The sequence below is a fragment of the Pelophylax lessonae genome (genome assembly GCF_965119305.1).
Source record: "Pelophylax lessonae genome assembly, chromosome: 1".
In the NCBI taxonomy this organism is placed as follows: domain Eukaryota; kingdom Metazoa; phylum Chordata; class Amphibia; order Anura; family Ranidae; genus Pelophylax; species Pelophylax lessonae.
In genome coordinates, this window is record NC_138768.1 from 873940770 (window position 1) to 873961866 (window position 21097).

General features: G+C 43.8%; 1 pseudogene across 1 annotated transcript; it reads right to left on the reverse strand.

Moving 5' to 3' along the window:
- Positions 1 to 1473: 1473 nt before the first annotated feature.
- Positions 1474 to 14303, reverse strand: LOC309550406 (zinc finger MYM-type protein 1-like; annotated as a pseudogene). The gene is made up of 5 exons: positions 14263 to 14303; positions 13089 to 14160; positions 12227 to 12373; positions 11368 to 12165; positions 1474 to 1512 (listed from the first exon to the last, which is right to left on the reverse strand). The product of its transcript is annotated as a zinc finger MYM-type protein 1-like (transcript).
- Positions 14304 to 21097: the final 6794 nt, after the last annotated feature.

The following is a 21097-nucleotide window of genomic DNA, read 5'->3' on the forward strand; positions in this document are numbered from 1 at the left end:
GAAACTTTTTGTCTAAAAAGTGATACACAGCTAGAATACCCCATTAATTTGGTATTGAAGTATATAAGGACTCCACATCTATGCCTACTAGCATCATTTCTCCCTCAAAGTTAAGTCTACTGATCTTATTTAGAACATCCCCTGTATCCCTTACATATGAGGGCATATCAAGTACTAGCTCTTTGATAAGGGAATCTAGATTTCGGCCCACTCTTTCTAGAGGTCCTCTTACTGCGGAGACAATTGGTCTCCCAGGGGGTTCTAATGGGTTCTTGTGAACTTTGGGGATTATGTAGAACGTAGGTACATTGTAGTTGTTGACTTTCTGTAATGAATGATGCTTCCCTGGCAAACTCCAGTTTCTCATTAAGTTTTAAAGCCAACTCTGGAAAGGGATTTTCAACGAGCTTCTTATAGGTTTGAATATCGGACAAAAGTCTCATAACTTCCTTTTCATAGCTGGACTCTGAAGGCAGGACAACATTGCCCCCTTTATCGCTCTTCTTGATGACTGTACCACTAGCTTCCTTCAACTCTCTAAGGGCCTTTCTCTCGCCACTTGTGAGGTTGTCTGGGGGTGACCAGTCCCAGCGTACTTTCTTTAAATCCTCTTCTAATAGGGTAAGAATATATTGAGCCACTTATTGTTGCGAATTTTAGGCATTGCAGTGGATCGTATATTAATAGTGGATCTTCTAATACCATGCTTAATTTCATAGGGCTCATCATTTCCAGACCCACCCTCCTCAATTAGCGAGTTAAGGATGTCTAAAGCTTCTTGATCTTCAGGGCCCAGCACTTGATCAGCCCCAGCACCTACCTGTAAGATTCCACTCTCTTCCTGTTTGTGTTCCACCGCTGAGCTAGGTGGAACGCATGTGCGCCGTAATGACGTCATACGTCATGCGACGTTGAGCGTCATTATCGAGCGCCGTTCAAGGCGCTTATTTAGAAGAGCGGTATGCACAAACAGATTGTTCATGCAACCGCTCATACCGGAAGCCCTACCTGCTCCTCAAACCTACCGAAGCTTACTAACAGACCCTGCACCGCTGAATCCTCTCCAGATTCGAACATTGCCTACCTACTTTGCCTCAGATACCTATTACTCGGATTCCTCTTTTCCTGAAACTACTTGCTATGATAAGTACCCCATAGGGGATCCCACCATTCCTGAGCTATTCCCTCACTATTACTTCTGAATTACTGACCTGGTATAAGTTGCTACAATTACATGTATGTTCTGTGTCACACTGCAAGGAAGTATATACTATGTTATGTCTGTTGCTTGCTTATGCTGAGTTACTACTTATTACTGGGTAAATTATACTATAGCCGTATAATATTCATTGTGCTACAGTCTTTTGTGCTTCTGCTTGCGTATGTGTCTTGTATGTTCAGGGACAGTTCACCCACTATGATGAGTTAAGAGAGTTAAGTCGGGTGATTTAACATATCTCTGCAATACCAATACTACGGAGTGGAATTCTGCAGCTGTAGATCCAATTCCACCTAAAAATAACCAGAGCGTTACACTTCATCTACAGAGTGTAATAATCTGTAATATACCTTACACAGGTATACAGAGGTCTTTATAGACTTCATAGTGGACCATTCCATCTGTAGGTGAGAAGGACAGGCCCCTTTGTAACAATTTAATGTGCATTTTATTCAACGGAAAATCAGAGAGATTGATCACTTTTTGATCTACTGGTGGACACGTAGAAGCGAGGTTAACCTGATTTTGGGGAGGGGGACCGGGATTTACTTTTTCACTTATTTCTGACTCCTCGTTCGACTTCTCTGTTCCCTGGTTCCTACCCGCTCTCCTTCTTTTTCCTCTTCTCTTCCTCTTCCTTTCCTCCTTATGGGATTCTTTTTCAAAATACTTTTGGGGCCTGCAAGGGATACATTTTCCTCCTGCTGATCTTCCCCTAAAAAAGTAACGGACCTATCGTCTTCCTCACTTCCCGACAGGGTAGATTCGTTCCAGGACCTACTTCTTGACACACCCTCTCTTCTACGTGACCTACTCCTTCTATTTCTAGAGGTGAGTGTAGTGTATTAACACAGACAAGCTGTACAGGTTGCTTCTTTATTCACTGCACATCAGCATGCAACTAACTTCAGCCACACCCAGCTCCCAGACATATACATAATTGTAACATTTTGCAGACAGCAACTTAACCCGTTGCTTACCATACTACATTCCCTCCTCTCTTTGAATAAAACATAACATGCACAACGTATTAATAAGATTAACAAAATGCATGGATGAACAACTAAAAATTTAAACTATAAACTCCTGACTATACACATAGTCCTTAAGGTAGGCCGGTGGATTTGTTGCTCGTTTTTCTCTTGGCCATTCCGATGTGGATGGTTGTGGATTGAAGTCTGGATCAGTGGCAGTATCATCACTACTCTTTGCCTGTTCGCCATCTTCCGATACTTGACCTTCTGACTCAATAAATTTCTTCACAAATGAGGAATTACGCACTTTTGTGTGTCCATCTAAATCCTCTAAAACCACTTGAGTACCTCTTTTCTCCTTTACAACATAAGGCTCAGGTTCAAAGGACGGAGCCAGTTTGTTAAACCGATCACTTTGAAGCAACACCTTATCACCCTGTTGAAGGCCACTAGGTTGACAATGGCGGCGGTGGTTTGCATACTGTTCAGCCCGGATCTTCCTTTCCTCATCAATATGCCGAAAAGGTTTCTGACTTGTAGGAGGACCCCCAATGTCTGGCAATTTTGTCCTGAATTTGCGACCACAAAGAAGTTCCGCAGGACTAACGCCAGTGACAGTATGCGGAGTTGTGCGATAAGCCAAAAGAAAACGCCACAGTTCCTTTTTCCAGTCTCTTCTCTCTAAATGAGCAATCCGCAAAGCTTTCAGCAAGGTTCGATTCTGGCGTTCCACTTCCCCATTAGCCTGTGGCCAGTATGGAGTTGTACGATGATGTTCAATAGCATTTGATTTCAGATAATCCTGAAATTCCTGAGAAGTAAATTGGGCACCATTATCACTCACAATCCGTTTAGGCAACCCATGAGATGCAAAAATGCTCTCCAACCCCTCAATTACAGTTGATGATGTAGCTTTAGTGAGAACTACCACCTCTTGCCACCTTGAATAATAGTCCACAACAACTAAAAGATGGTGTCCAGATGGAATGTCGCACAGATCAATGGCTAAATCTTCCCATGGTCCCTCAGGTAGAACAGTGTGAGTTACTGGTTCTGGTTTAGGTTTGCTGCCCACCAACTGACATGCTCGGCATGAAGAAACCAAACGTTCCACATCCTTGTCAATTCCTGGCCACCAGACTTTCTCACGCAATCTTTGTTTGGTGCTTACAATGCCTTGATGGCCCTCATGGGCTAAATGTAATGTACGTTTCTGTAAGTCTTTAGGCATCACAATACGATTGCCACGTAGAACTAGTTGTCCTGCAATACTCAGCTCTTGTTTGATTCTGTGATAGCTTGGGTCACAATCCACCCAAACCCCTTGTCTTACACATTTTCTCAACCGAGCAATTTCCGGATCCACAGATGACAATTCTTCAACCTCCCGCGGTGTCAATGCCTGAGGCATGGCGTTAGTAGCCACAAAACGAATGTACTCTTCTGCCAGGTTATGAACAGGTGCAGAAGACTGAGGCAATCTGGAAAGTGCATCTGCCGCATTAGTCGGTCTAGGTCTGTACCGCACTGTAAAGCGATATGGTAACAATCTGAGAACCCATCTCTCAATCCTGGCAGATGGTTTTGAGCGTGGCGAATATATCACTTCCAGAGGCTGGTGGTCTGTGATGATTTCAAAATCAAGGCCGTAGAGATAGGTGTGAAACCTTTCACATCCCCAAACAACAGCCAAAGCTTCTTTCTCGGTCTGAGAATAACGTCTCTCTACATCAGTGAGGGATCTGCTTGCATACTGAATAGGCCTGTAATCGCCTGTGCATTGTCTCTGAACCAAGATGGCGCCTAACCCCACAGGGCTAGCATCGACAATAACTTGGGTGTGTGCAGTAGGATTGAAATAAGCCAAAGTTGTGGCGCAAGTCAGCCGTCTCTTAAGTTCATCAAATGCACCTTGTTCCAAAAAGCCCCACTTCCAAGGGACTACTTTGCGAGTCAACACTCTCAAAGGTTCACTGACAGTCGCCATATCTGGAATAAACTTGGCACAGTAATTCACTAGCCCAAGAAAACTGCGTACTTCTGCAGGGTTTTCAGGATTTCTGGCATCAGACACAGCTTTAATTTTACAGTCCTCCGGACCGATGCCCCTGTCAGACAGCACATGGCCCATAAAAGTCATTTTATTCATTTGAAATGTGCATTTCTTCTCATTTAATGTTAACCCTTTCTCCTTCAAGGGATTTAGCACTGCACGGAGACGTTCATCGTGCTCCTGTGTGTTTGTTCCCCACACAATTATATCATCAGAAATGTTATGCGTGCCTTCACAACCATGTAGCACGTGCTGAATCACATGTTGATAGGCCTCCGGTGCGGACGATACGCCAAACATCAACCTCTTGTATCTAAAAAGACCTTTATGGCTTGCAAATGTAGTGATGACTCTAGATGCTGGGGTCAATTAAATCTGATGATAACCCCATTTCAAATCCAGTTTACTGAAGACACTTGCCCCATTCATTGCATGTAGAACATCTTCAATAGTGGGAATTGGATGTCTCTCTCTCTGCACAGCTTGGTTAGCACAGCTCATGTCCACACAAATCCGAATATCTGTGCCCTTTGGTACAACAACTAACGGCGATACCCACGGAGTGGACCCTTCCACAGGTTCAATAATGTCAAGGTCTAGCAGCTCTGCCAGTTTGTGCTCAACAGGTGATCTCAGGCTATAAGGAAGTCTGCGTACTGGCTGTGCAATAGGCTTTACATGTGGATCAATGTGAAGCTCCAACTGAAAATCCTTTAATTTTCCAAACCCAGAGAAGCAATCTTTAAATTCCTCTTTCAATGCAGAAATAGCAGGAGACACCATATTCACTCTTGCGCTGCCTACATCACGGCCAATCTGTAACACCCCTAGTGCCATTGCGGTTTGACGACCAAGCAGAGGCGACCCTGTGCCATCTACAACATAGAATTCGGTCTGCAATGGAGGACCAGTCTCATGTGTTTGAACAGAGGTACAAAATTTGCCTTTAAGTTGCAGTGGTGTACTGGAGCCATAAGTATAAATCTGTTTAGTGGTGTTACACAATTTTAGGTGATTTTCTCTGCCATTAAGACTGTGCCAAGAAGCCAAGTCCATAACATTGCATGTAGCTCCAGAGTCAATCAACACTGACACATCTGTATTTCCAATCTTAATGGTTAATGTCCCGGCTTGCAGAGAACACAGGGAGAATATAAATTCACAGTCAGGAGCACTCTCTTTATCCTCAGCTATAACATTTACTTGTGCAGATTGTCCTTTGGTTTTGTTATCTCTGGTTGTACTTCTACACACAGCTGCAAAATGACCTGTCTTTCCACAAGCAAAGCACATTTTATTCTGTACCACAGTGCAGTCCTGACTTGTGTGTCCCGCCCTGCCACATTTATTGCAGGTGATATGTAAAGTCCTCTTTGGAAAACTCTCTTTCCTACTCCAGATATTCCTATTATTATAGGTAGGTTTGGAGACTGTATTGACAGATGCAGTGTCCTTGGTTTCAATATGCAGAGCCTGGAGCTCAGACAGTTCAATGGCTCTTGCAATCTCCTGCAGACTAGTAAGTGTGAGACTAGGTTCTCTCAATAATCTCCTCCTGAGGTGCACAGATGTGCATTTCTCTATGACCTGATCTCTGATTATCTCCTCAGTTACAGTCCCAAAATCACAAGACTTTGCCAGATATTTCAGCCTAGTCACATAACTGTCTGTGGTTTCTCCCAGTTCTTGCACAGCCTGTCTAAATTATATCTTTCATAGGGAATATTTTTCTTTGGCTCAAAGTACTCACTCAGTCTATTCATGGCTGTCTCATAGTCTGAATCTTCCCCTGTTGCTCCCAGGGTTTCAAAAATGTCCTGAACTTGAGGTCCAGCTAGATGCAGCAGCATGGCTCTCTTCTGAGCAGGTGCAGTCACTCCTGTGGCTATAACATAGAGCTGAAATCCCTTCTTCCACTTGTCCCAGCGCTGTGAGAGACTAGTGTGGTATCCAGACACATCAAACGGTCCGATAGCCGGTAAATCCAGAAAGCTAGCCATCCTCGTCGCCAAAATGTAGTGTATTAACACAGACAAGCTGTACAGGTTGCTTCTTTATTCACTGCACATCCGCATGCAACTAACTTCAGCCACACCCAGCTCCCAGACATATACATAATTGTAACATTTTGCAGACAGCAACTTAACCCGTTGCTTACCATACTGCAGTGAGATCAAAGATCTCTCCCCTAGCCCAGTCATCTAAGTCCTGCTGGAACTTAGACTGTTTGGTATTGCGCAGCGCTTTTTGTACTTTATCAATCTCCTTTTTGAGGAATTATTTCTGTCGCTCAAATTCCAAGTCCTTAGATGGTTCTAATTTTTCAGTTGTTAGCTTAATTTCTTCTTGTAATTGTGCTAGTTTAATTTTTTCTTCCTCAACAATAAGTTTCATTATATTAAGCCCATGTTGTTTTCCACTTTTCCAGAAATCTTTCTGTTTGTAAGTGGGTTGCCGGGATTACTCGTTCTCTTAGACCCCTTGGAATAATACCCTGTTCAATGTATGACTCGAGTGACAAAATGTCCCATCTGCGGTTTAAAGATATAATCAATAGCCGCTTGTGTTCTCTAAATTGTGTTTTTAAACTTTCCCCAATAGTCTCCTCTGGTGTAGCATTTCTCCCAAAAGTTGCCCTAATTTCTGCATCAAACGTGTCACCCAAAACAAATGCCATAGTCAATCTAAATCAAACTCTTTAAGTTTAAAATCAAAAACAATATTGAAAAATCTGAGAATAAAACGACCATGTAATTACCTTGCCACGGACATACATATGTAATTACCTTGCCACGGACATACGTGTATAATTGAGAAATTTGTCCTCGAAAACATGCAAGTTTGCATACATGGCCCAGACCTGCCCTCTGCCTTCTCGATTAGAAATTATAGGCACCACATCCCGTCAAACAGAAATAGGACACATGAAAGGATACTCACATTTGGAGCTGGGATTTATTTTAGGTGCCAGTAACCCAAAATTCACAGACAAATATTAAAATTTATAGATTTCATTCCATTGGTTAAAAAGTATAAACATGGTGCTGTGCCTCCATTTTAGCTTCTATTTGATGGCGCAGTGCCTCATTTCAGATTTTCTTAGATGATGCGCCTCGATGGCAGATTCCATCTCAATTTCTGCTCTCTTGACAGCAAGTTGTTCAACCAGTTCCTTTCTTTTGGCTATTAAGGTACTTGAGGACTCTATGTTACTGGCACTTCTGCTAGTGAAGGAAGTCCCACTTAAGATTGTGGTTCCCCCTAAGGACCTAGCATAGTCTCTCATAAAGAGAATGTTCATTCTCTTTCTTGACTTAACTTCATCATAGTTAGCTTCAGATGATAGTTCTCTCATGAGCTTTACTAAATCTTTGGTGACTGCAGTACATGTGTCCATGTTCCTTACAATATCCTGAGAAGGTGTCGTGGATGACCGCAGGTTGACATACGCTGCCATAAGCGTAAGAATTTCCATAAATGCCATAAGAATTCAAATTCTTCTATCGTCTCTACAATATCACTCAAGTTTCCTTTTACACTTTCTTGCTTTAGTTTTCTACGAACATCTTTAATGTATGATTTCCACTTATCATACATTCTGGTGAAATATTTTCCTTTTAATGCTGCTTCTTGCTCCAAATTTTCCAGCATCTTTGGGGTCGGTTTTCTGATACGTTCTGAATGTCTTAGTTCATCTGTTTGGGATATATTTGTTTTGGGCAAGACTAATGCTGCATCAGACTCTTCTACCTCAGACAGGTTCCCTTGCTCTTCACTTTTTATCTTATCTATCTTTGTATCCTCTAACAATGGCATAGCAATACTAGACTTAGACATTTTACTTTAAATGCTATAACACTCAATACGAATATTAAGAAGACTTTCATTTTAAATGCGATAGCAATATGTACAGGCAATAAAAATGACTTTCACATTAAATACTTTACAGTCCGTGTACTAGAACTGCCCCTTGTTTTTTACTTACAGTCTCTTTTATTCCTGAACATGAAAATTTCTCTTTCTTGTCAAGCCTATTGCAATGATAAGTAATAAAGGGAATTTCTGACCTTATTCTGAAGAGCAGGATACTGTGATCTGTAGATTGCTGGAACAAATATCAGTCCTAAAGTAGACTTGTCTTTTTTTGATCTGATGCTCTATTCTGACTTGTGATGCTTTGCGCTGACTTGCGATGTTCTGTGCTGACTTGCGATGTTCTGTGCTGACTTGCGATGCTTTGTACGGACTTGCGATGCTCTGCTCTGACTTGCGATGCTTTGTGCTGACTTGTGATGCTTTGTGCTGACTTGCGATGCTCTGCTCTGACTTGCGATGCTTTGTGCTGACTTGCGATGCTCTGCTCTGACTTGCCTATGCTCTGCTCTGACTTGCGATGCTTTGCGCTGACTGGCGATGCTTTGCGATGACTTGTGATGCTCTGCGCTGACTTGCGATGCTCTGCGCTGACTTGCGATGCTTTGCGCTGACTTGCGATGTTCTGTGCTGACTTGCGGTGTTCTGCGCTGACTTGCGATGCTTTGCGCTGACTTGCGATGCTCTGTGCTGACTTGCGATGCTCTGCTGCAGGCTTTGGGCCTAGTGTCGGGAACCTAGCTGGCTGCAGTACGTGGTCTCTCTGTGGGAAGCGGTGCAGGCACTCTAGCTCTGGACTTTGGCCTCCCACCATGCGTCTCTTTCTCTGTCTAGGAATCACAGGAGGGTTGGCACTCTTTCTGTGTCTATCTTGCCTTTGCTGTTCTGCCACTTTAAGAGTCGGCTGCAGTTTGACTAAAAACACGCGTTCTATGGCCTCTATGTAGCTCTGCTGCTCAAATGCGCTCTCTACTGTGCAAGTTGAGGAGCACTATCACCTCGCCCTCAAAGGGCTAAATAGTTCCACTGTGGCAGGCACAGCACTATGAAGTGCCTTATGTGCTGTGGCATTAGAAGAACTTGATTTCTCTGACTTCAGTCTAACCAGACTGTCTGTTACATTACTAATTCCTCTAATACCGTTCTATGGAAAGCAGTAGGTTTAAAGAGCACACCAAACGATTAAGATATCTTCTTTATTAACTTCAACTTTTCTTCACATTTAACACTGACACTTTCGCAGCAGACAGTCCATGTACAAACATGTGTTGAATAAAGTATAACAAAACGGTGGTTCAACTGTTCAATCTTGTCATTCTAAATAAAATGGTGGATGTATTTCTCTCTTCAGTATCTGTACTTTCACTTTAAATATTTTAGACACTTTATGATCTCTCTGAGAGGTATATGTGATGCTTAATCTGTATTCTTTCTTCTCTATTGCTGTTTGCTATAACGTTTGAAGTTTGGTATAAAGCCCCGTACACACGTACCGATTGTCGGCCGTAAATATTCGGCCGACGACCGATCGGTCGATTGTAGGCTTGTTAGTATGATGCTTCTGACAGCGCATTTTCGGCCGAACAGAATCTGTCGTGCAGGCATTAAAATTTTTGTTGGCCAACACCAGAACGGCTGATTGTTCGCCAGTCAGTACAGATTTCGGCCGACAGACAGCAGATTAGCAAGACTGGGCATGCTCAGAAAAGAAAAAAGACAAGGAAAGTTAACCATCACATGACAACACTTCTGCAGTCGGCTGTTGTTGGCCCGACAAAGTTCGTGTGCAGTCTTTTGCAGTTTTCAACAGACACGACAGCCATGGACAAAAGACGGCCGATCGTTTGGCCGACGATCAGTACGTGTGTACAGGGCTTTACTTTGCAGTTGCAGTTTAAGTTTGGCTGTTTGTTTGATCTGGTTTGAGTTCGATAGTTTGAAGTTTGCTAGGACGTATGGATTGTTTGGTGGAACTACAAGTGAACACATAACTAGTTCAGTATACAGTTCTAATCACATTACTAACAATAGGAACACATATAACTGTATTAATTAACTATTTTTGGCCACCTGCTTCCATAAAACTGACTCTCTGGATCTGTGTCTGTACAGATGTCCTCTCTCTGGTATAATAAGTGTTGGCTAGTGTGCATGGAACTTTTGCAGACAAAAATCAGTGTAATGCCTCGTACACACGTACCGATTGTCGGCTGACCGATCGGCCGTCTTTTGTCCAGTGTTGTTGTGTTGGTTGGAATGTGCTCTAGACTGCACACAAATTTTGTCGGCCAACAACAACCAACTGCAGAAGTGATGTCATGTTCTGGTCTACTTTCCGTGTGTTTTTTCTTCTCTGAGCATGCCCAGTCTTGCTCATCTGACTTTTGTCGGCCGAAATCTGTACTGACTGACGAACAATCGGCCGTTCTGGTGTTGGCCAACAAAAATTTTATAGCCTGCACACCAGATTTTGTTCGGCCAAAAAGTCGCAGTCGGTTGTCGGAATCATCATACTAACAAGCCGATAATCGGCCGATCAGGCGGCGGCCGAAAATTCACGGCCAAAAATCGGTACGTGTGTACGGGGCTTTAGGCTGGCTGTAATTGGCCAAGACTGTTGCTGAGTGTGAGATTGGCTGCGATTGGCCACAAACTCCTGATGGGTGATAAAGTTTAACTCTGTGATTTCTGGTTTCAATTCTGCTGTGTCTGAGCTTACCTTACAGGCATACAATTAAACTTACAGGCATATTTTCTTTTTGCTTCTGTGAACACAATATACAGCTGTTATATGACATCCAAACATAAAGTCACAGTAAATAACTGCTTTTGTCTCTCACATATAAACATATGCACTGTATTAATGTTATTAGCAGGTCTAGCTGTATATACATGTGAGTCATATTAGCAACCTAGGACAGGTTTTACCTGGCCAGCTACACTGCTCTCTGTGGGGGAATCACTGCCTGTCCGCTCTCACCTGATCACATCCGATCCCATCCCCTGGGCGGTTGGAAAATAGGGTTTCCATCCGTCCGGATTTCACGGATAGGATCGGATTCGGATGGCAGCGGGTGTCAGCAGAGATGTCTCTGCTGATATCCGCTGCCCCATAGGGATGCTTGGAGGATCAGATCAGATCCACCTAAAAAACTGACAAGCGGATCTGATCGGATCGTTCGTGTGAAAGGACCCTAATATAGGCTTACACATGAATTTTTATGGATTGCTGCAAACCTGCTAATTACAAGATCCATATTTATTTGGGATGCAAGTCTGGCCTCAATTGCCAACGTGGCAAGATCTGAAAGCCTGTCCTCAGTCATTGTTGTGCGTAGGAATGATTTTAATAACTTAAGTGCTGAAAAGCTTCTTTCACACGAGGCACTACTGACTGGCAAAACACAAGCTATTTTACATAGCCGGTAAAGCGATAAGAACGGAATAGAGTAAGGCTCCAGAAAGTTAGCGAACTCAAGAGTTGTGTCCACCTCAATGGCATCCGAAGATTTATTTCTTTGTAGGGTTAGAATTGCCTGCTTCAGCTCAATCTCCAAGTTTTCTATGTTGCAGGAGTAGAATTTGGCCATCAGTAGCAATTTCTCAAAATTAAGAAATGAATCAGATCGAGGATTCAGAGACTGTACACCTTCCATGATTTCCAAAGAATCTTTTGAAAAGCGAGATTTTAGCTCTGAAATTATTCGGTCAAGAACAACATACATGAACATTTTAATGAAATCATCTTTTTTGAGCAGTTGTTGTCGATGCCCTACAGTTTCCAAAATGAAGCAATTTCTTAAGGGGAGAGGAGGCCGGCGATCTCGCTTCTTGGAAGGCGGTTCGGTAGAATCATCATTTGGTGCTGGTATTCCACACTTGATGCTCAGTTGGATTGCTTCTGCCCATATACTTTCTATTGTTCCAGAATTACCAGAAGCTTCAGGTCTCCTCTCGGGATTGCACACTTCAATGCTCACTTCTTCAAGCTCTTGGATAGTAGTTTCGGCCAAGAAGGACAGCCGATGACAAGTCAAGATCTTTGCCTTGTAACATGTTAGAGAGTGTCTGGGTCCTTTTTAGTATGTTCTCAAAAAACAGAAGTGCCAGAATGAAGCCAAAATCAATGAACTGGCGAATAGATTTTGCCTCAACTGCTCTCTCAGTATGGTTCCCTTCTGCCAAAATATTGAGAGTTTCCAACAGAGGGTCAAGTGTTTTAAGAACAGCATTGCAGGCTGCATGTTGGCATGTCTATCTAGGCAGGCCCGGAGCAAGGAATGAAATGGATAAGCGTAGGGCATACATGACAGGGTGGAAGGGGAACTTTACAGCGTGGGGTTAATTGTGTAATAAGTGGAAAAGGTATAGTGCTCACTGGATCGGCTGTAGAGACAGAGTGAAGGGGAGGAGTGTAGGAGCACAGTTTGCAGGAAGGGGTGTGACAGAATCAGTTGGAGAATTGAAGCCATCAGATGAACGCCCTCCCTCCCTCCCTCCCTTTTTTGTTTGGTTACTTTAGGTTGGTAGTAGTTTTGTAGCGGAAATATGGCGGTTTTGGGTCCTTGAAAGGGTGGAATATCTGGTGTTTTGGTAAAAAGGTGGGGAACCATCGTTGGTATGGTGCCCTCTAGTTGGTGGTCCAATAAGAGTGACCAGGTCATGGTAGACCTGTAATGTGTTTGAGGTCAGCGGGGATTGCCCCCGAGGCGGTGTCTTACGGCTGGGGGCATATTTTAGCTAGTGGGTGCCACAGACACAATGTTTCAGTAATATGGTACCTGCAAGGACTTCCAACCCAAGTTGACCTGTAATGTTATGTTTTCATTATTTTATTGTATGTTGTTTATAATAAAAGGCTTTACAGCCATTTTAATCCCACTTGGAGTAACGTGTTTTATTGGGTAGTGTGAGTCAAAGCTTTGGAGTCAGGCCAGGGGTCATTGGTAACTGGTGACCTCTGATCTACCCTAGTCATGTGTCACTTAATTGTTTAAGCTGGATAGCTGGTTTGCTTGACATTTCTTGTTGTACTTTAGCAAACACTGAATGAACAACAGAACTATTGCAAAACACATACAGCTTTTCCAGTTTCATAAAAAATTCATTTGCTGCCTGTACATTCTTCACCCTGTCCACGATGACCAGGTTGAGGCGGTGACTCAAGCAATGAATGTACAGTGCACATGGCCCCTGCTTTTTAATGCGTGCTTGTACGCCATTAAGCCGTCCACTCATACAGAGACTCCATCATAGCCTTGTCCAACACAATTTTTATCAATGCCTAGAGAGGCTAGGACCTGGAATATGTATCCTGTTAGAGATTCGGCATCAAGGCTATCTGCTCGGTGGACTATGTATCCTGTTAGAGATTTGGCATCAAGGCTATCTGCTCGGTAGAATTTTAAGAACTGTTCATGGACCATCTGTTCATGAAAAAAAGCGTACTACGACAGACAGTTGTTCCGATTTACTTAGATATTTTGTTTCATCTGCAATGATGGGAAAGGGACTTCCCTTTAATGCTCTGTGCAATGCCTTCTCTAACAAGAGCAGCCATAATTGACAGAAGTTCATGTTGGATAGATTGATGTAGATATCTTGCATTTCTAGGTCCTCTCATTTATTTTTATTTTTTTTTGCAATGCTGTCTTTTTCTGCAATTGAATAGAGAATTTCAAGTACATTTCCATGGTTGGCATGATTTGAGCTCTCTCTGGGCAGTTTTAGTCTTGACTGTTAGCAACAAAACTTCTGCAATTGTTTTTATGCAATGTCTATTTTCATTGACCGCTCATGTGTAAGCTTTCATTAGATCTTTCATGATGGATGTATCCTGGCTTTCACTCTTTTTGAAATCCTCCAATCTGACATAGGAATCCTTGTGTGAAGACTTCTCATGCTGTAGTATTCCTTTTGCAGTTTTGAGTGCATTTTTCCAGTTTTTGTACCCTATGTTGACAAATGGTACTTGTTTAACATGCCCATCGAGATATTTTGATGTTTGAAAAAAATCGGCAAGGGAAACAGTATGCTGCGTCCTGGGACACAGAATATTCCAACCATTCAAATGATTGAAACCACTGTGGGCGGAATGACCTGAAGCGTGCTCCCATTTGTTTCTGTGGGTATTTTTTTAATACAGGCTGTCTTGGCCCTTCACTTGCACACTGGCTGATGTCATCTGGTCCTTGTACCTTTGTTCTTTTCAATGCCAGCAGATGTTTGTGCACTCTGCGGCTGTTCAGCTTCACTGAATTCCTCTTCATAAGCACTGTGTTGGATATTGCTTTGTGAGGAGGTGCTTGCTTCTTCAATCTGCAATGAAGGTTCATCTCCATCTGATAGTATTTCAGCAATGTCATATTCCACGTCATCCTTCTCAAGCTCTTCACAATCCTCAAAGGAAGAAGATGAACCAGGCTGACTTTGTTCTTGTTGCTGCTCTTTTGAAATATCCGCCTTCTGGGCCTTAACATTTATCACTGAATAAAACGAGCGGATGTCCATTTTTGAGTTGGGTAGAAAATTGAACCTGGAAAAAAAATGATGCATGTTTTTCTTATGGAACACTTAACATAAATACCATTTGTTTTATTAAATATGTTATTGATAAATGTAGTTGCACTACCAACCAGCAACTAGCAATCCATTAAAAAACTCAGTTAGAAACCGCATTATCACACACCCTCACTTAGGCGGACCCCTGGGCAGATCTATAGTTCTCATGATACTGTTTTTCCTGAAGGTCTCTGCCCAGCAGCTCTACTCGGTCAGCACACTCTGAATCCCTCTCTGCAGTTAGCTCAACCTTTGGTCCCTAGGCTGACTGCTTGGACCAACTTCACTCTATCTGACAGGAGGAGAGACAGCCATAAGCCTCCTCCTGGGACTCTGTTTCCCGCCAAAGACGCCCTGTCACATGCTCCCTCCACACTTATACCCCATCCCAGGGTGCATTGCGGCAGATTCCATCCACTGAGATAGTCATAAGCCCTGGTGTGCTATTGGCTGGGTTTCCTCCACTGTCCAACAAGGTCCCTCATTGGATATAGTGGGGAGACTCCCCAGACACACCTGGAAACATGTGACAGACTGACAATTCAGGCCCCCCTGATAAGCAGGCAGGGCCACCTATGCATTTACCTAGCACCTACCATGGAGGGTGCTACAATTACAAATCATAAATAGGCAAACAAAACCAGTGCATTGCAAAATCATAAATGGACAAAACCAGAGCAATACAAATCATAAACAGACAAAACCAGTGCATTACAAATCATGAATAGACAATTGCATATAAAAATAACTACAATGCAAACAAAGTCAGTGCAATACAAATAATAAAACAAAGGAAGTGCCATCCAATTTTAGCTACAAAAATATATAGCATTGGCCAGTCTGCAGTTTAAAAGAGAAGCAGAGAGAGGTCTTGCCAAAACTGTCTATGATTTTCTCTTTGTCTCTCTTTATCTTTAAAGAAACATCTTTCTCTACCGTCAACCATCAACGTCTCCAGATTTTGCTAAGTAAGCGTTGATCTAAGTCTTGATTTCATAATTTTCAACTTAGAAAAACACCTTTCACAGGAGCATTGCGTGGTGCTTGGAGTGATCAAGTACTTGTATGCCATATAAAGATTTTCATAGGCCGAAGAGCATAATCTATACTGAAATAGCACCTTAAATGCACAGGATGTGCACTTTTTACAGCAGATTTTTTTCACAGAAAGCTTACAAGCTGATGTCTCAGAGTCAGAGAAGTCAGGCTCTTCCTCTCCAGCTGTAACGCTCCTGCGTTTTATGTATGATGTGGATTTTCAGCTGCAGAAATATTCCACTTCAGTAGTCATGTAGAAAAACGCTGAGACACCAATCCCAACTCCCAATGACTCATCATGTGTGGATGATCTCAATTCAGCAAGTAAATACACACACTCAATAAGATGTTTTCTAGAGTGACTTATGTATATAGTAACACAGTGATGATAGGCTGAAGAGACAGGTTGGGTAGAGATGGTAGATGACAGACACTTGAAAGGAAATGTTCTTGAAAGTAAGATAGTAGCAGATGGGATGCAGATAGGTTTAGCAATCATGTATGGTAGCAGATGACAGAGTAGCAGGTGGACATACAAGAGAGATCAACCCAGTGCAAGAACAGGTGGTAGTAGGCTCAAGAGCTAGCAATCTTAGATAATGCAGATGTAGTAATAGTCCTTAGTATGCAGAGCTAGATAGTGTAAGCTTTAGTATGAAAGTTATAGAGGTTTCCCCTGTGGGGTACTTATCACTAATAGCAATGTAGCAGAGGAGAGGTTCGGCAAGAGCGGATGATCCGGTAGCGGGATACAGGGATCAGCGCAGCGTGGTTCCGACAGCGAGGTATGCTTGCAAGCATGAGAGCTTCAAGACAGGTTAGCATCAAGGCACAAAGCAGTTTGAACGAACACATGTGAGTGAGAGCCGGCGATCTAAATAGCCATCCAGTCCGGCGCTCAGTGATGACAGCATCAGTCTTAAAGGTGTATGCGCACCTTACCAAAAGAGAATGGTGGGGCGCATACACTTATGAAAGAGTAATTAGGGTACCCAAAGGTACCAGAACATTACACCAGCAGAGCTCAGTGTTTCATCTTCACTGTCAAATAGTCCTCTGGAGAAATGTTTGTAACTTGATGCAAATGAAATCTATTCTTTATGAAGAACAAGGCCATCAATTTCAGGAACAGCTGTAGAAATTATATCAACATGTATTTTCTCTTACTTCCTCTGACAGTCGCCGCCCACTCATTCATTCTGCACGTCTGGGTATTGGCCACAGGAGTAAGCTAGGCAGAAGATTTTGTTAGAAATAATCACAAAACCTTTGTATAAACACACCTACAGGAGGCTGTCCCTCTGGTCCAATACCCCCAGCTAGCCTCATTCCCAATTCAGTTTTCTGCTGCCTAGCTTAGGAGTAGGCTGTGTTTCCCTGGCTGATACTTGGGTCTCAGTTTTTTTCTTCTTTTTATGTTTTTTCTCTAAAAAGATAGATTTTTATTTTCTCCTTCGCTTAGTTAGTCGGACTTTAGAAGACTGCAGCGTTTGCAGAGCTGGGCCTCACACTGGTTGTTCTAGAACCTTACGGACTCCCAGCCTGCCATCGAGCGTTAGCAGGTTATTGGTACGCCCAGGCCTCGCAAATGACAGTGTCCCTGGCGTCATTGATGAGCCTGCAAAGTTGCTATCTTCGCTGGGATGTCTCAACTGCGGTACGCCCGTGTGTTGCTAGCGTCCCCTTCGGCTGACGGCACCCCCACTCAGGGTGGGAGGTTTCCTGTCGCAGAGCGGTGCCCACGTTCGCTGGACCGGTGAGTACCATGACTGCCCCTCTGTCTCTGGACCATGTTTATTGGGGTTTGTATGTGGGCCCTCTGTTTGGGGATGACAGTTCAGGTATGGGTTCTGTGATATTCTCCTCATGGCTGTAGGTGCGGTTCCGGTGTGTCCCTTCCCTGTCCCTGCGGGGGTGCTGTCGCGGTTTGACAGCGGTGTGGGGGGATGTGGGGGTCTCCTATTTCCCAGGGGTGCTTGTGGTGCTCTGTGGGGGCCAGTGCATGGTGTTTTGGAGCCGCAATTGGCGCTAATCCGCACGGTCGCCATTTTATCTGTGGGCAGGCTGTTCGGCCTCATAGTGTGGGCAGCAGCCATTTTCTGTCATCCTTTTGGTGCTGATCGGGCGCCATCTTTAGTGTGGGCGTGATGTCCTTTGTGGGCAGCAGCAATTTTCCCAGGGCTTTCTCCCCATTGAATTCTATTGGCAACCATTTTCTTATGGCTCAGGGCTGGCTTTGCCTCTAGGGGCGTGAGGTCACTTCCTCCTTCTTCCCTTCAGATCCTCAGCAGCGCGGGCAAGTATAGCACACTGTGGGGGGCTTTTTACTGGTTTCTCTTGCCTTGATTCCTGCTAGCACTGATTTTCACAGATTCCTGTAGCAAGGGACAAGCTGCACCATCATGCGTCCTAGGGACATAAATCACACACATAAATTCCTAACCACCTATCACACTGTTGAAGGCCCCTAACACATAGCATAATACATACCAAAATACATTATACTGAGCAAAGGATAAACAAAAGATTACCTGTGGTTTTAGCAGTGCAGTGGTCCAGGCAGCATGCAGGAATGTAGACAGCGACAGTGAAAGGATTGTCCAGGCAGCAGGCAGGAATACTGTCCATAGTCAGTACAGGTAGAGATATTGTCAGCACAGCCAAAGCAATTGGTCCAGGTAGTAGGCAGGGATATGGTCAGCAGCAGCAAAAGGATTGTCCATGCAGCAGGCAGGAATACTGCCGAGGTCAGTGCAGGTAAAAGGCAGAAATAGACGGTAGGCTAAGGCATAATCGATAAACAGTCCAGGGTCAGTTCACGTGAAAGGCAGAAACATGGCGGATAAACAATGCAGGCAGAGGCATCGTCGATATACAGGCCAGGGTCGGTTCAGATGGAAGGCAGTGATATGGTTGGTTGAGGCAGCAGGAAAATATTCAGCACAAAAATTGAAAAAGGGGAAATGGCAGTCTGATTGAAATATGGCTAAAAGTTTAGGGCAGTGTGATAGATTTTGAAGCAATCTCTGATGCATAAGCCAGGTTGGGAGGGACAATCGGTACATTTGATCGTTTAAATCCACCCCCCCCCCCCCATGTACTTATTGTACTCGTGGATACAAGCAGGCTTTCTAATGTAACTTTGAACGGGACCGCGTCGTCTTCGAATTTCCACTGAGGTGTCATCGTTTATGGTGGATATGATGTGCTCGTCCTTACTATCCCTCCACTTCAAAGCCATTACTTCTTCATTCCTTAGGCTTGTGGATTCCCCGTTTTGTAATGGAGTGGTGACAAGACTCTGCGGGAAGCCCTTCCGGTTTTTTCTTACTGTACCACAGGCCAAGATTCTTTTCAGGTACAGGTGGCGGAAAAGGGGCAAACTGGTGTAGTAGTTGTCCATATAAATATGGTACCCCTTTTGCAACAGTGGGAAGGCTAGGTCCCCGACAATCTCCCCACTTATTACCATGTACGTTGGGCACTCAGGGGGCTGGAGCTCAGAGTCTCTGCCTTCGTATACGTGAAAGGCGTACACATATCCAGTTTTGCTTTCTCAGCGCTTATTAAGTTTTAAGCCATACCTAGCCCTCTTGCTGGGAATGTACTGCTTAAATGTCAGCCGGCCTGTGAAATGGACCAGTGATTCCTCCACAGCGATCTTTTGGTCAGTGACATAAACTTTGGGTAACTGTCTAGAAAAGCAATCAATTAGGGGGTGAATTTTATAGAGTTTATCAAACTTGGGATCCTCTCGGGGAGGGCACTGCGAATTATCATTGAAATGCAGGAAGGGCATTATATTATCATATGGTAATAGGCATATGGTGGATGGGTTTGGTGGACCGATAGGAATGCAGCTCGTGTTATTTTCGTAACCCCCATATTGATGGTAAGGCCCAAAAATACTTTTAACTCTTCTAATGTTAGGGGTCTCCATTCAAAAGGTTGGGCATGATATGAGGTGTGGTTGTTCTCTATGAACTGTTGGGCAAAATTAATTTTTGGGTCCACGATGGCTTGAAGGAACTCAATAGGGAAAAATAAATAAAAAAAATCAATGAGAACAAAATTTTCGGTGTTGACCTGCAATCCTGGCTGTGCTGTGAAGGGGGGGGGGGGGTTGTAGCTGACCCAGAGCTAGAAGGCAGCCACAATGGGTTTGCCAAGGCATCCGGAAGCTGCATTTGGACTCTGCTTCTTTGGGGCTGGTGTGAAATTCCAGTGCTTGTACTGGGCATTTCCTTCTGGGGTCGAGCGCCGTTGGAGTTTGCCGATTGGCCATTGGCGCTGCTGGTGTCTGCCTGGCTTTCAGTGCAGCGTCTTTTAGGCCGAACTTCTTCCTCCTCCGATTCAGTTCCCAATGTAAAGCCTTCAAAGGGCTCAAATTCTGAACCAGTTTCAAAATTGGTTTCGGCATCGGAAAGTGAGAGCTCCTCACTGCTCTCATCCGTCAGGGTTAACAATAGATTGGCCTCTTCGGCAGTGAAAAACTTTTTGGACATGGACATAGTGGCTGTATGAAGGGTGACAGGTACTCGGGTACTTTGTTCGGCAGGTGACAGGTACTCTGGTACTGATGAGCTGGTGGCAGGTACTCGGGTACTCCGATAGGCAGGTGACAGGTACTCGGGAACTCTGATGGGCAGGTGACAGGCAGGTGATAGGTATTCGGGTACTGTTTAGCAGGCGGCAAGTACTCGGGTACTTCAGACGGCAGGTACTTTGATGAGCAGGTGGAAGGTACTCGGATACTCTAATGGGCAGGTGACAGGCAGGTGATAGGTGTGACGGTGGCGGGTATCAGACCCCTGGCCTTCTCATCCAACTCGTGACCAAAGACCAAGCAATCTCACACCCTGCCGTCACTTGCGTAACAGTGCCACTCTCAGCTGCACACAGATTGTCCAGCTTGCGGGACCACAATCTAGATGCCAGCAGACTGAGAGCGATTGTCACCGGGTTAATTAAACGATTAACCCTTTCTCTGCCACCACCGCTACGTTTGAGCTTAGCGGACGCTCGTGATTTTACAAATATCAATTATGACTTTAGAATAACTGTCTGTAACACAGACAGTTACCTCAGACCAGAATGTTTCAGGTAGGTTAGCCTAAACAGTACAAATATCAATTATGACTTTAGAATAACCGTCTGTAACACACAGTAGCGCGCTTCAGGAGGCAGGTTCGTTTGGGTCAAGTTGCGTTTAAGAGCTTAGAGACAAAGTTAACACTTTTCAAAATAAGGTTTAATTATAAGAAAGGTTAAGATTGGTGCGAATAAAAATATTTACAGAAAAATGGGTTACAAAGAAATAGAGACACCATACAGCAATTGAGAAATATGAAGAGAAAGGATGAAAATACTTGCATTAAA